The sequence below is a fragment of the Arachis stenosperma genome, chromosome 2, assembly GCF_014773155.1.
Source record: "Arachis stenosperma cultivar V10309 chromosome 2, arast.V10309.gnm1.PFL2, whole genome shotgun sequence".
Taxonomy (NCBI): domain Eukaryota; kingdom Viridiplantae; phylum Streptophyta; class Magnoliopsida; order Fabales; family Fabaceae; genus Arachis; species Arachis stenosperma.
Genome location: NC_080378.1, coordinates 84,115,695 through 84,132,594, shown reverse-complemented (window position 1 = coordinate 84,132,594; position 16,900 = coordinate 84,115,695).

Here is a 16,900-nt window from a genome sequence, read left to right as displayed (position 1 = left end):
AATAATAATAAAATTATTAAAAATTATTCTACAAGAAATTTAAAGTTGAAATCATTTGATATTTTTATATTTAATATAATAAAAAAATATCCTATTTTAAAAAATATTTGTATTAAAAAAAATATTTTAAGTTAGATTTCAAAGCATCATTATTCACCTTACTTATTTCTAACGTGTTCCGTTCTGAGTGAACCGAGATGTATGGCCTCTGAGAGATTACTCGTCTTTGGTCGAGCTATACGTCGTCCAGGGGCGAAGCCAAGAGTAAACCTTGGTCCTCTGAAACACGGCGGCGGAACACCTGCACAAAACACTCCGATGCTCAAGTAAGTGTGTGAGTTTATGAAAAGATAAAAAATAATAAACTAGAGTGGATTCTGTAACCTGAGTCATTATGGGTTGTGTGGCCTGTTTTTATAGATGAATGGGGTGCTGTATACTACTTGATTGTTCTGGTATTAGTGGAGTGGATGATGAGTTCCGTTATTGTTAGTAACGGCTGGGAGATAGTGTTTGACTTACGTGTGTTTTTGGTCAAGTGGTTGTTTCGATTTCCTTTGTTTGTTTCCGGAATATATGGTCGGTTTGTTGGTGTTGATGTTAATCCCGAGCTTAGCGGGGTACACGTCACAGCCCCCAAGTTCGGCTGGCATTGTTTCTGAATGGTAGACGAGCTTATTAGTTTACTTTCGTTGTATTTTCTGGTCTTGGGCTTTTCTAAAATGTTCAAAGGTATTTCAAATGGCTTTGTTGTTTCTTCTCTTGCAAAACGTGCCTGCTTTTAATGCGCTCATTTGTCGTTTGGGTTTTCCATGCTTGGTTAGCGGTTGCGAGTTAAGATACCCATTAAGTTAGTGGGCTAGTAATAATTTTTCTTTGTTTTGAGAATTTCATTGCTATTTCAAATTCTTCCTACTAGCTGACCCTTGCCATGACTTCTAAAGGTTTGTCCTTTTTTCTGTAGTTTTTTTTTGTTTTTCTGTTCTTTCTTCTGAGATGGCGAAAGATAAAGAAAAAGATAAAGTTGTAGAAGAGGATAAAGCTAATCCATACTACTGGGTCCATGATGATGTGATGACTCGCTCTTCCTCGTTTGTTAGTGTTGACTCCATGAGTGAGCTTCGGGGTTTGCATGTTGTGAAGGAGGGTTCTGGTGCTGTTGTTGAGTTCCTTCCCTATTCTAGTGAGGATAGGGTTTGCGAGAGGAGGGGGGATTGGCAGTATTTCTACTTTTATACGCCTTGTCTTGTTGAGCTTCATGTTAGGTTCCCGTTTTCTTCATTTGAGTGTGATGTTCTAACTCAGCTAAATTGCGCGCCCTCATAGTTACACCCTAATTCGTGGGCGTTTCTGCATGCCTTCCAGTGTTTAATGAGCTTTCTGTCTGTTCCTTGTTCTCTTGCTATGTTTTTTTCTTTGTTTCAAGCAAAAGGGGTTCGAAATGGGTTATGGGTGTGTTTGAGCAGTTATCCTGGTCGTTCTCTTTTCCTTCTTTATAAGTCTTCTTTCAAAAACTTCAAGTCTCTATTTGTGAAAGTGAGGTCGGTGGAGTCCGAGTACCCCTTCTACCTCGATGACGAGTTAATAGAACGGTTTTCCCTGTATTGGTGTTCAGAACCTTGTCAAATTCTTGAAGCTGTTGAACGTAGTGAGGAGGAGGAGCGATTAATAGACGTTTTGGTTGAGAGTTTTGCTGGAGGGGAATGTTTATCTATCCCTGACCTTCTTTGCTATCATGATTCTGGGGATATGGATGGTTTGAAAACATATTTAGGTATTTGTTGATTGTTTGTGTGTTTATTTCTCCTTTACTTTGTGTATCCTGAATTTTTTCTTTTATGCAGGCGGAAAGGTTCCTCTCCTTGATCCTTTACGTCTTCAGTCTTTTCTTAAAAAAAAAAAGGAAAAGCTTACTGATGCTTCTGTGGCCGTGAATGAGGGGGTGGTGATGCTGCCCAATCTATTGCCCAGCCAGTGTCCTCTTTTAAGAGGAAAAAGGGATGATGTCAAGAGGTCTGTGGAGGTGATTTCTGAGGAAATTAGGGAGGTTGCTGGAGGTGGCGGACTTGCTTTTGATCGGCAGAAGAAACTCCATGGTTTTATCCCAAGGTTTGGTTCGCATTTCCTATGGAGCGATCAATTTGACTTTGCTGATCTTTCTGATAAGGTGTTTCGGTACCCTGGTGATATGCTTATGACTCGACGGGTTGGTGTGGAAGCTCTTGGTAAATTTGTTCAGGTAATTTTTGTTGTAGTCCGATCTCTTTAAACGTTTTTGTTTTCTTTTTGGTCTTTATTTCAACTTGAAATTTGTGTAGATTGTTGTCTCTCGGCTAATGTGTGTTGGTTGTACCACCGAGCTCATCGGCGCGGAACAGCAGGAGGCTGTGAACAAAATCGCTGTTTTGGAGAAGTCGTATAATGTGAGGATTGCTGAATTGGAGAAGGCTGCTAAGGATAAAGATTATGCTGTTGTTAGTGCTGAGGCTAAGGCAAAGGAGTTTGAAGAGGAATGACTCGCTTGAGAGATCAGATACGTCTGCTGCAGGCTGAGGTTAAAGAGAATGATGTGGTTAAGGGTCGGCTTACTTCTCGTGTTCATGAGTTGGAGAAAAATGGCATGGAGATGTTTTCTTATGGTTTTGAACGTGCTGTGAGTCAGATTGCTGTATTGGCTCCAGAGTTTGACAGTGATCGGCTGGATATGACTAAAATAGTGGTTGATGGAAAATTGGTTGTAAAGGGCACAGTGGAGGAGCATGATGAGAATGCTCCCCCCTCTTAGTTTGCTTTTACTTATGTAGTGATAACTCTTTTGTTTGACTGTTTAGTTTTATTAACCGGAGTTCGGTTACTTTGTTTTGTTGATATTTTGAACTTGGATAGTGTTTGTTTTGGCCGAGGCTAGGCCAAGTTGATGGTATCACTTTGTTGTGATTTTTGTAGCGTGCGCTTTTTTGCTTTTCGCATTCTGTTTGTTAGAGTTGGATTTGTTTGATAAAATCACTTGCGTTGGTTTGAATATATTGGGTGTCCGGCCTCATTAAAACCCTTCATTAGGCAAAACCCTTTTTGGAAAAAATCTCTAAAGGGGGAAAAAGAGTACTTTCATCTGCTAATTGTACAACTTACGATCTATACATTTTCAATGATGAAACATTCCAATTCCCTGACACTGGGTTGCCTTGTAATGTTTGGAGTTGATAAGCCCCCATTCTGAGTACTTTTGCTATTCGGAAGGGTCCTTCCCAGTTTGCGGCGAGCTTGCCGTGCGAAGGAGGTCGTCTCGCGTCTTCGGTTCGTCTGAGGACTAAATCGTCCTTAGTGAAAGTTCTTGGAACGACTTTTCTATTGTGTTTCCTTGCTGTCAATTGCTTCATGGCTCTCTGTTTGATTGCCGCGATGTCTCTACCTTCTTCTACGAGGTCAAGCTCGAAATTTCTTATATGTGTGTTGTGTTGTTTGTCATATAGCTTGGTTCTGATTGTGGGAGTCCCGACCTCTACTGGAATTAGTGCTTCTGACCCGTATACTAGTTTGAAGGGTGTTTCTCCCGTGGTTGTTTGTATTATTATATTGTAGCTCCACAATATTTCTGGGATTAGCTCGGCCCATTCACCTTTTGCATTGTCGAGCTTTCTCCTTATTGCCTGCAATATAACTCGGTTAGCAGCTTCGGCCTGCCTATTGGTTTGTGGGTGTTGGACCGAGCTAAAGTGGTGCTGTATGTTAAAACTTTTTAGAAATGAGCCGAGCTTATTATCTGTAAATTGCCTACCATTGTCTGATATTATTTCCTTTAGTATTCCAAATTGACATATTATGTTTTTCCATATGAAAGATCTTACCTTTTTGGCTGTTATCTTTGCTAAAGGTTGCGCTTCTATCCATTTTGAGAAGTAGTCTATTGACACTAAAAGGAACTTTACCTGACTTGGTGCTATTGGAAATGGGCCGAGGATATCAAGTCCCCATCTGTGGAAAGGCCAGCTTACCTCCATGCTGTGTAATACCTCGGCCGGCTTTGTAGAGACGGCTTCGTGCTTTTGGCATTTGTCACATGTCTTGACTTTCGCTATGCAATCTCTTTTCATGGTCGGCCAAAAATATCCTGTTCGGACAATTTTTGCGGCCAGGGCTCATCCTCCGATGTGGTTTTCACATACGCTCTCATGTACTTCATCCATTACCTCCCTTGCCTCATCATTGTTTAGGCATTTTAGCAATGGTTGAGAGATGCCATGTCTATAAAGTTCTCCTGCTATGTTTGTATAGAGACTTGCTTTTCGTCTGAAGTGTTGTGGGTTGAGTTCGTCTTTGGGTATAGTACCTGTATTGATGTATTCAAGGAAAGGTGTTCTCCAATCATGGAGGTGGTTAATGCTTGTTACAGATAGTAATTCAATGCTGGGCTTTTTAAGTGTGAGTTGTAATAATGCCGACGTTTGTGTGTCCGCCCTACTGGCGACAAGTTTAGACAATATGTCGGCTCTAATATTCTTTTCTCTATGTACATGTGGAATGATGAATGAACTGAACTTTGAAATGAGATCCTTTTCTATGAGCCAGTATCGCTCTAGCAAGGGATCTTTTACCTGATATTCTCCTCGGACTTGCTGAACCACCAAGAGGGAATCACAGTGTGCTGTCAGGCTTTGTACCTGGAAGTTGAGGGCGAGCTTGAGTTTGGCTATGAGGGCCTCATACTGGCCTGATTGTTGCTTGCTGGGAAGTGGAACTGGAGGGATTGCTCAGCCACTACGTTGTCCCCTTCTTTCAGAATTATCCCAACTCTGCTTCCTCTTCGGCTGGACGCCCCGTCGACGTGTAGTTCCCAGCATTTGTTGTGTTTGGTGCACGAAATTGTGATCATCAATGGTGCCATCAACATGGTATGCTCAATTGCAATCTCAACTCTTTATCACAACTTCGCACAACTAACCAGCAAGTGCACTGGGTCGTCCAAGTAATAAACCTTACGCGAGTAAGGGTCGATCCCACGGAGATTGTTGGTATGAAGCAAGCTATGGTCATCTTGTAAATCTCAGTCAGGCAGATTCAAATGGTTATGGAGGATTAATGATTAAAAGATAAATAAAACATAAAATAAGGATAGAGATACTTATGTAATTCATTTGTGAGAACTTCAGATAAGCGTATGGAGATGCTTTGTCCCTTCCGTCTCTCTGCTTTCCTACTGTCTTCATCCAATCCTTCTTACTCCTTTCCATGGCAAGCTGTATGTTGGGCATCACCGTTGTCAATGGCTACAATCCCGTCCTCTCAGTGAAAATGTTCAACGCGCTCTGTCACAGCACGGCTATTCATCTGTCGGTTCTCGATCATGTCGGAATAGAATCCAGTGATTCTTTTGCGTCTGTCACTAACGCCCCACAATCGCGAGTTTGAAGTTCGTCACAGTCATTCAATCCTTGAATCCTACTCAGAATACCACAGACAAGGTTTAGACCTTCCGGATTCTCTTGAATGCCGCCATCAATTCTAGCTTATACCACGAAGATTCTAATTAAGGAATTCAAGAGATAAACATTCAAGCCTTGTTTGCTTGTAGAACGGAAGTGGTTGTCAGGCACACGTTCATAAGTGAGAATGATGATGAGCGTCACATAATCATCACATTCATCATGTTCTTGGGTACGAATGGATATCTTAGAACAAGAATAAGCTGAATTGAATAGAAGAACAATAGTAATTGCATTAATACTCGAGGTACAGCAGAGCTCCACACCTTAATCTCTGGTGTGTAGAAACTCCACCGTTGAAAATACATAAGAACAAGGTCTAGGCATGGCCGAATGGCCAGCCTCCCAAAGAGGGTTCAATCATAAAAACATGATCAAAAGATTCCCTAATACAATAGCAAAAAGGTCCTATTTGTAGAGAACTAGTAGCTTAGGGTTTACAAAGATGAGTAAATGACATAAAAATCCATTTCCAGGCCCACTTGGTGTGTGCTTGGGCTGAGCATTGAAGCTTTCATGTGTAGAGACTTTTCTTGGAGTTAAACGCCAGCTTTTGTGCCAGTTTGGGCGTTTAACTCCCATTCTTGTGCCAGTTCCGGCGTTTAACGCCAGAATTCTTGAGCTGACTTGGAACGCCTGTTTGGGCCATCAAATCTCGGGCAAAGTATGGACTATTATACATTGCTGGAAAGCCCAGGATGTCTACTTTCCAACTTAATTAAGAGCGTGCCAATTGGGCTTCTATAACTCCAGAAAATCTACTTCGAGTTTAGGGAGGTCAGAATCCAACAGCATCTGCAGTCCTTTTCAGCCTCTGAATCAGATTTTTGCTCAGGTCCCTCAATTTCAGCCAGAAAATACTTGAAATCATAGAAAAACACACAAACTCATAGTAAAGTCCAGAAAAATGAATTTTAACTAAAAACTAATAAAAATATAATAAAAACTAACTAAAACATACTAAAAACATACTAAAAACAATGCCAAAAAGCGTATATACAACTGAAGATCAAATAAGATAAAAAGAAGAGAATATGCAATGATTCCAAAAACATCTATGAAGATCAGTTTTAATTAGATGAGCGGGGCTTTTAGCTTTTTGCCTCTGAACAGTTTTGGCATCTCACTCTATCCTTTGAAATTCAGAATGATTGGCTTCTATAGGAACTCAGAATCCAGATAGTGTTATTGATTCTCCTAGTTAAGTATGATGATTCTTGAACACAGCTACTTTATGAGTCTTGGCCGTGGCCCAAAGCACTTTGTCTTCCAGTATTACCACCTGATACATACATGCCACAGACACATAACTGGATAAACCTTTTCAGATTGTGACTCAGCTTTGCTAGAGTCCCCAATTAGAGGTGTCCAGGGTTCTTAAGCACACTCTTTTTTTGCCTTGGATCACGACTTTATTTTTACCCTTGCCTTTTGGTTTAAAGGGCTGTTGGCTTTTTCTGCTTGCTTTCTCTTTTTTTTTTTGTATTTACTGCTTTTTCTTGCTTCAAGAATCATTTTTATGATTTTTCAGATCCTCAGTAACATGTCTCCTTTTTTTCATCATTCTTTCAAGAGCCAACATTCATGAACAACAAATTCAAAAGACATATGCACTGTTCAAGCATTCATTCAGAAGTCAAAGTATTGCCACCACATCAAAATAATTAATCTGTTATAAAATTCAAAATTCATGCAATTCTTCTCTTTTTTAATTAAGAACATTTTTCATTTAAGAAAGGTGATGGATTCATAGGACATTCATAACTTTAAGGCATAGACACTAAGACACTAATGATCATAAGACACAAACATAGATAAACATAAGCATAAAAATTCGAAAAAACAGAAAAACAAAGAACAAGGAGATTAAAGAACGGGTCCACCTTAGTGATGGCGGCTTGTTCTTCCTCTTGAAGATCTTATGGAGTGCTTGAGCTTCTCAATGTCTCTTCCTTGCCTTTGTTGCTCCTCTCTCATGATTCTTTGATCTTCTCTAATTTCATGGAGGAGGATGGAATGTTCTTGGTGCTCCACCCTTAGTTGTCCCATGTTGGAACTCAATTCTCCTAGGGAGGTGTTGATTTGCTCCCAATAGTTTTGTGGAGGAAAGTGCATCCCTTGAGGCATCTCCGGGATTTCATGATGAGGAATTTCCTCATGTCCATGAGTGGGATCTCTTGTTTGCTCCATCCTTTTCTTAGTGATGGGCTTGTCCTCATCAATGAGGATGTCTCCCTCTATGTTAATTCCAACTGAATTACAGAGGTGACAAATGAGATGAGGGAAGGCTAACCTTGCCAAGGTAGAGGACTTGTCCGCCACCTTATAAAGTTCTTGGGATATAACATCATGAACTTCTACTTCCTCTCCAATCATGATGCTCTGAATCATGATAGCCCGGTCTATAGTGACTTCGGACCGGTTGTTAGTGGGAATGATTGAGCGTTGGATAAACTCCAACCATCCCCTAGCCACGGGCTTGAGGTCATGCATTCTCAGTTGAACTGGCTTCCCTCTTGAATCTCTCTTCCATTGAGCGCCCTCTTCACAAATGTCTATGAGGACTTGGTCCAACCTTTGATCAAAGTTGACCCTTCTAGTGTAAGGGTGTTCAGCTCCTTGCATCATGGGCAAGTTGAATGCCAACCTTACATTTTCTGGACTAAAATCTAAGCATTTCCCCCGAACCATTGTAAGCCAATTCTTTGGGTCTGGGTTCACACTTTGATCATGGTTCTTGGTGATCCATGCATTGGCATAGAACTCTTGAACCATTAAGATTCTGACTTGTTGAATGGGGTTGGTAAGAACTTCCCAACCTCTTCTTCGGATCTCATGTCAGATCTCCGGATATTCACTCTTTTTGAGTTTGAAAGGGACCTCGGGGATCACCTTCTTCATGGCCACAACTTCATGAAAGTGGTCTTGATGCACCCTTGAGATGAATCTCTCCATCTCCCATGACTCGGAAGTGGAAGCTTTTGCCTTTCCTTTCCTCTTTCTAGAGGTTTCTCCAGCCTTAGATGCCATAATGGTTATGGAAAAACAAAAAGCAATGCTTTTACCACACCAAACTTAGAAGGTTTGCTCGTCCTCGAGCAAAAGAAGAAAGAAGAGAGTAGAAGAAGATGAAATAGAGGAGATGGAGGTAGCTTTGTTTTTCGGCCAAGGGGGAGAAGTAGTGTGTAGGTTGTGTGAAAATGAAGGAGTGAAGATGGGTTTATATAGGGGTGGAGAGAGGGGTAAGGTTCGGCCATTATGGGTGGGTTTGGGAGGGAAAGTGGTTTGAATTTGAATGGTGAGGTAGGTGGGGTTTTATGAAGGATGGATGTGAGTGGTGAAGAGAATGGTAGGATTTGATAGGTAAGGGGTTTTTGGGGAAGAGGTGTTGAGGTGATTGGTGAATGGGTGAAGAAGAGAGAGAGTGGTGGGGTAGGTGGGGATTCTGTGGGGTCCACAGATCCTGAGGTGTCAAGGATAATTCATCCCTGCACCAAGTGGCGAGCAAAAATGCTCCTTCTGCCAATCCTGGCGTTAAACGCCGAGCTGGTGCCCATTTCTGGCGTTTAACGCCAGCTTGGTGCCCATTCCTGGCGTTAAACGCCAATCTGGTGTCCCTTTTGGCGTTAAACGCCCAGAATAATGCTAGACTGGGCGTTAAACGCCCATTTTGCTATCTTCACTGGCGTTTAAATGCCAGCAGATTTTCCTCCAGGGTGTGCTATTTTTTTCTTTCTGTTTTTCATTCTGTTTTTGTTTTTTCAATTGATTTTGTGACTTTACATGATCATCAACCTATAGAAAGCATAAAATAACAATGGAAAATAGATAAATAAAACATTGGGTTGCCTCCCAACAAGCGCTTCTTTAATGTCAGTAGCTTGACAGTGGGCCCTCATGGAGCCTCACAGATGTTCAGAGCAATGTGGGAACCTCCCAACACCAAACTTAGAGTTTGAATGTGGGGCTTCAACACCAAACTTAGAATTTGGTTGTGGCCTCCCAACACCAAACTTAGAGTTTGACTGTGGGGGCTCTGTTTGACTCTGTTTTGAGAGAAGCTGTTCATGCTTCCTCTCCATGGTTACAGGGAGATATCCTTGAGCCTTAAACACAAGGGAGTCCTCATTCACTTGAATGATCAATTCTCCTCTGTCAACATCAATCACAGCCTTTGCTGTGGCTAGGAAGGGTCTGCCAAGGATGATGGATTCATCCATGCACTTCCCAGTCTCTAGGACTATGAAATCAGCAGGGATGTAATGGTCTTCAATCTTTACCAGAACATCCTCTACAAGTCCATAAGCTTGTTTTCTTGAATTGTCTGCCATCTCTAGTGAGATTCTTGCAGCTTGTACTTTAAAGATCCCTAGCTTCTCCATTACAGAGAGAGGCATGAGGTTTATGCTTGACCCTAGGTCACACAGAGCCTTCTCAAAGATCATGGTGCCTATGGTACAAGGTATTGAGAACTTCCCAGGGTCCTGTCTCTTTTGAGGTAATCTCTGCCTAGTCAAGTCATCCAAGTCTTTGGTGAGTAAAGGGGGTTCATCCTCCCAAGTCTCATTACCAAATAACTTGTCATTTAGCTTCATGATTGCTCCAAGGTACTTAGCAACTTGCTCTTCAGTGACATCTTCGTCTTCTTCAGAGGAAGAATACTCATCAGAGCACATGAATGGCAGAAGTAAAGCCAATGAAATCTCTATGGTATCAGTGTGAGCCTCAGATTCCCATGGTTCCTCATTATGGAACTCATTGGAGGCCAGTGGACGTCCATTGAGGTCTTCCTCAGTGGCAATCACTGCCTCTTCCTCCTCTTCAACTTCGGCCATGTTGATGGCCTTACACTCTCCTTTTGGATTCTCTTCTGTATTGCTTGGAAGAGTACTAGGAGGGAGTTCAGTAACTTTCTTACTCAGCTGACCTACTTGTGCCTCCAAGTTTCTAATGGAGGACCTTGTTTCAGTCATGAAACTTTGAGTGGTTTTGATTAGATCAGAGACCATGGTTGCTAAGTCAGAGTGGCTCTGCTTAGAATTCTCTGTCTGTTGCTGAGAAGATGATGGAAAAGCTTATCATTGCCAAACCTGTTTCTTCCACCATTATTATTGTTGAAACCTTGTTGAGGTCTCTGTTAATCCTTCCATGAGAGATTTGGATGATTTCTCCATGAAGGATTATAGGTGTTTCCATAGGGTTCTCCCATGTAATTCACCTCTTCCATTGATGGGTTCTCAGGATCATAAGCTTCTTCTTCAGATGAAGCGTCCTTAGTACTGCCTGATGCAGCTTGCATTCCAGACAGACTTTGAGAAATCATATTGACTTGCTAAGTCAATATTTTGTTCTGAGTCAATATGGCATTCAGAGTATCAATCTCAAGAACTCATTTCTTCTGATTCTTCCCATTGTTCACAGGATTCCTTTCAGAAGTGTACATGAATTGGTTATTTGCAACCATTTCAATGAGTTCTTGAGCTACTGCAGGCGTCTTCTTCAGATGAAGAGATCCTCTAGCAGAACTGTCCAATGACATCTTGGACAGTTCAGACAGACCATCATAGAAGATACCTATGATGCTCCATTCAGAAAGCATGTCAGAAGGACACTTTCTGATCAATTGTTTGTATCTTTTCCAAGCTTCATAGAGGGATTCACCTTCCTTCTGTCTGAAGGTTTGGACTTCTACTCTAAGCTTACTCAATTTTTGAGGTGGAAAGAACTTTGCCAAGAAGGCATTGACTAGCTTTTCCCAAGAGTTCAGGCTTTCTTTAGGTTGTGAGTCCAACCATATCCTAGCTCTGTCTCTTACAGCAAAAGGGAATAGCATAAATCTGTAGACCTCAGGGTCAACTCCATTGGTCTTGATAGTGTCACAGATTTGCAAAAATTCAGCTAAAAACTGATGAGGATCTTCCAATGGAAGTCCATGGAACTTGCAATTCTGTTGCATTAGAGAAACTAATTGAGGCTTAAGCTCAAAGTTGTTTGCTCCAATGGCAGGGATAGAGATGCTTCTCCCATAGAAGTCGGGAGTAGGTGCAGTAAAGTCACTCAGCACCTTCCTTGCATTGTTGGCATTGTTGTTGTTATCGGCTGCCATGTCTTCTTTCTTTTTGAAGATTTCTGTTAGGTCCTCTACAGAGAGTAGTGCTTTAGCTTCTCTTAGCTTTTGCTTCAAGGTCCTTTCAGGTTCAGGGTCAGCCTCAACAAGAATGCTTTTGTCTTTGCTCCTGCTCATATGAAAGAGAAGAGAACAAGAAAATATGGAATCCTCTATGTCACAGTATAGAGATTCCTTGAGATGTCAGAGGAAAAGAAGAATAGAAGGAGGAGGTAGAAGAATTCGAACTTATCAAGAGAGATAGGGTTCGAATTGTGCATTGAGGAGGAGTGTTAGTCCATAAATAGAAGGATGTGAGAAGAGGGGAAGAATTTTCGAAAATAAAGTAAAAGATTTTAAAATAATTAAAAGAAATTTTGAAAATTTGATTGATGATTTTCGAAAACTAAAGTTGGAAAAGAAATAAAGTGATTTTTGAAAAAGATTTTTTTGAAAGTAGAAATCAAAAAGATATGATTGAAAATTAATTTTGAAAAAGATGTGATTGAAAAGATATGATTGTAAAGATATGATGGAAAAAAAATTTAAAAATATTTGATTTTTTAAGATTAATGACTTGGCTAACAAGAAATTTAAAAGATATGATTCAGACATTAAACCTTTCTCAACAGAAAAGGCAACATACTTGAAATGTTGAATCAAATCATTAATTGTTAGCAAGTATTTTTGAAAAGTGGAAAGAAATTGATTTTGAAAATATATGATTGAAAATATATGATTTGAAAAAGATTTGATTTTGAAAAATTATGGAAACTTAAAAAAATTTGAATTAAAAACAAAATCTTCCCTCTTGTGCCATCCTGGCGTTAAACGCCCAGAATGGTATACATTCTGGCGTTTAACGCCCAAAATGCTACCCTTTTGGGCGTTAAACGCCCATCCATGTACCCTGGCTGGCGTTTAAACGCCAGTTTTCCTTCTTCACTGGGCGTTTTGAACGCCCAGCTTTTTCTGTGTAATTCCTCTGCTATATGTTCTGAATCTTCAATTCTCTTTATTATTGACTTGAAAAGACACAAATTAAAAAAAATTTTGAATTTTTAATAATAATGAATAATCAAAATGCAACTAAAATCAAATAAACAATGCATGCAAGACACCAAACTTAGAAGTTTGTATACTATTGACACTAACAATTTGAGAATGCATATGAGAAACAACAAAACACTCAATACAAGAGAATGTAAAGATCAGAGCAAGGAAATCATCAAGAACAACTTGAAGATTAATGAAGACACAATGCATGTAATTTTCGAAAATTAGAGGAATAAAGACATGCAATTGACACCAAACTTAAAATTAGACACTAAACTCAAACAAGAAATATAAAATTATTTTTTTGGTTTTAAGATTTTATAATTTTTTTTTGGATTTTTTTTCGAAAATTATATGGAAAAGAAAATAAAGAGATTCAAAATTTGTAATAAGAATTCCAGAAATCATGCAATGTTAGTCTAAAGCTTTAGTCTAAAGAAATTAGACATGGCTTGCCAAGTTTCAGCAGGACATTACATTCAGGAGCTAAATTTATGAGAATCAATCAGCTTTGGTGATGATAAAAACATCACCTTGAAACTCTAGAATTCATTCTTAAAAATTCTGAAGAAAAATATCTAATCTAAGCAACAAGATGAACCGTCAGTTGTCCAAACTCGAACAATCCCCGGCTACGGCGTCAAAAACTTGGTGCACGAAATTGTGATCATCAATGGCGCCATCAACATGGTACGCTCAATTGCAATCTCAACTCTTTATCACAACTTCGTACAACTAACCAGCAAGTGCACTGGGTCGTCCAAGTAATAAACCTTACGCGAGTAAGTGTCGATCCCACGGAGATTGTTGGTATGAAGCAAGCTATGGTCATCTTGTAAATCTCAGTCAGGCGGATTCAAATGGTTATGGAGGATTAATGATTAAAAGATAAATAAAACATAAAATAAGGATAGAGATACTTATGAAATTCATTGGTGAGAACTTCAGATAAGCGTATGGAGATGCTTTGTCCCTTCCGTCTCTCTGCTTTCCTACTGTCTTCATCCAATCCTTCTTACTCCTTTCCATAGCAAGCTGTATGTTGGGCATCACCGTTGTCAATGGCTACAATCCCGTCCTCTCAGTGAAAATATTCAACGCGCTCTGTCACAGCACGGCTATTCATCTGTCGGTTCTCGATTATGTCGGAATAGAATCCAGTGATTCTTTTGCGTCTGTCACTAACGCCCCACAATCGCGAGTTTGAAGTTCGTCACAGTCATTCAATCCTTGAATCCTACTCAGAATACCACAGACAAGGTTTAGACCTTCCGGATTCTCTTGAATGCCGCCATCAATTCTAGCTTATACCACGAAGATTCTGATTAAGGAATCCAAGAGATAAACATTCAAGCCTTGTTTGCTTGTAGAACGGAAGTGGTTGTCAGGCACACGTTCATAAGTGAGAATGATGATGAGCGTCACATAATCATCACATTCATCATGTTCTTGGGTACGAATGGATATCTTAGAACAAGAATAAGCTGAATTGAATAGAAGAACAATAGTAATTGCATTAATACTCGAGGTACAGCATAGCTCCACACCTTAATCTCTGGTGTGTAGAAACTCCACCGTTGAAAATACATAAGAACAAGGTCTAGGCATGGCCGAATGGCCAGCCTCCCAAAGAGGGTTCAATCATAAAAACATGATCAAAAGATTCCCTAATACAATAGCAAAAAGGTCCTATTTGTAGAGAACTAGTAGCTTAGGGTTTACAAAGATGAGTAAATGACATAAAAATCCATTTCCAGGCCCACTTGGTGTGTGCTTGGGCTGAGCATTGAAGCTTTCATGTGTAGAGACTTTTCTTGGAGTTAAACGCCAGCTTTTGTGCCAGTTTGGGCGTTTAACTCCCATTCTTGTGCCAGTTCCGGCGTTTAACGCCAGAATTCTTGAGCTGACTTGGAACGCCTGTTTGGGCCATCAAATCTCGGGCAAAGTATGGACTATTATACATTGCTGGAAAGCCCAGGATGTCTACTTTCCAACTTAATTAAGAGCGTGCCAATTGGGCTTCTATAACTCCAGAAAATCTACTTCGAGTTTAGGGAGGTCAGAATCCAACAGCATCTGCAGTCCTTTTCAGCCTCTGAATCAGATTTTTGCTCAGGTCTCTCAATTTCAGCCAGAAAATACCTGAAATCACAGAAAAACACACAAACTCATAGTAAAGTCCAGAAAAATGAATTTTAACTAAAAACTAATAAAAATATAATAAAAACTAACTAAAACATACTAAAAACATACTAAAAACAATGCCAAAAAGCGTATATACAACTGAAGATCAAATAAGATAAAAAGAAGAGAATATGCAATGATTCCAAAAATATCTATGAAGATCAGTTTTAATTAGATGAGCGGGGCTTTTAGCTTTTTGCCTCTGAACAGTTTTGGCATCTCACTCTATCCTTTGAAATTCAGAATGATTGGCTTCTATAGGAACTCAGAATCCAGATAGTGTTATTGATTCTCCTAGTTAAGTATGATGATTCTTGAACACAGCTACTTTATGAGTCTTGGCCGTGGCCCAAAGCACTCTGTCTTCCAGTATTACCACCGGATACATACATGCCACAGACACATAACTGGATAAACCTTTTCAGATTGTGACTCAGCTTTGCTAGAGTCCCCAATTAGAGGTGTCCAGGGTTCTTAAGCACACTCTTTTTTTGCCTTGGATCACGACTTTATTTTTACCCTTGCCTTTTGGTTTAAAGGGCTGTTGGCTTTTTCTGCTTGCTTTCTCTTTTTTTTTGTATTTACTGCTTTTTCTTGCTTCAAGAATCATTTTTATGATTTTTCAGATCCTCAGTAACATGTTTCCTTTTTTTCATCATTCTTTCAAGAGCCAACATTCATGAACAACAAATTCAAAAGACATATGCACTGTTCAAGCATACATTCAGAAGTCAAAGTATTGCCACCACATCAAAATAATTAATCTGTTATAAAATTCAAAATTCATGCAATTCTTCTCTTTTTTAGTTAAGAACATTTTTCATTTAAGAAAGGTGATGGATTCATAGGACATTCATAACTTTAAGGCATAGACACTAAGACACTAATGATCATAAGACACAAACATAGATAAACATAAGCATAAAAATTCGAAAAAACAGAAAAACAAAGAACAAGGAGATTAAAGAACGGGTCCACCTTAGTGATGGTGGCTTGTTATTCCTCTTGAAGATCTTATGGAGTGCTTGAGCTTCTCAATGTCTCTTCCTTGCCTTTGTTGCTCATCTCTCATGATTCTTTGATCTTCTCTAATTTCATGGAGGAGGATGGAATGTTCTTGGTGCTCCACCCTTAGTTGTCCCATGTTGGAACTCAATTCTCCTAGGGAAGTGTTGATTTGCTCCCAATAGTTTTGTGGAGGAAAGTGCATCCCTTGAGGCATCTCCAGGATTTCATGATGAGGAATTTCCTCATGTCCATGAGTGGGATCTCTTGTTTGCTCCATCCTTTTCTTAGTGATGGGCTTGTCCTCATCAATGAGGATGTCTCCCTCTATGTTAATTCCAACTGAATTACAGAGGTGACAAATGAGATGAGGGAAGGCTAACCTTGCCAAGGTAGAGGACTTGTCCGCCACCTTATAAAGTTCTTGGGATATAACATCATGAACTTCTACTTCCTCTCCAATCATGATGCTCTGAATCATGATAGCCCGGTCTATAGTGACTTCGGACCGGTTGCTAGTGGGAATGATTGAGCGTTGGATAAACTCCAACCATCCCCTAGCCACGGGCTTGAGGTCATGCCTTCTCAGTTGAACCGGCTTCCCTCTTGAATCTCTCTTCCATTGAGCGCCCTCTTCACAAATGTCTATGAGGACTTGGTCCAACCTTTGATCAAAGTTGACCCTTCTAGTGTAAGGGTGTTCATCTCCTTGCATCATGGGCAAGTTGAATGCCAACCTTACATTTTCCAGACTAAAATCTAAGCATTTCCCCCAAACCATTGTAAGCCAATTCTTTGGGTCTGGGTTCACACTTTGATCATGGTTCTTGGTGATCCATACATTGGCATAGAACTCTTGAACCATTAAGATTCTGACTTGTTGAATGGGGTTGGTAAGAACTTCCCAACCTCTTCTTTGGATCTCATGTCAGATCTCCGGATATTCACTCTTTTTGAGTTTGAAAGGGACCTCGGGGATCACCTTCTTCATGGCCACAACTTCATGAAAGTGGTCTTGATGCACCCTTGAGATGAATCTCTCCATCTCCCATGACTCGGAAGTGGA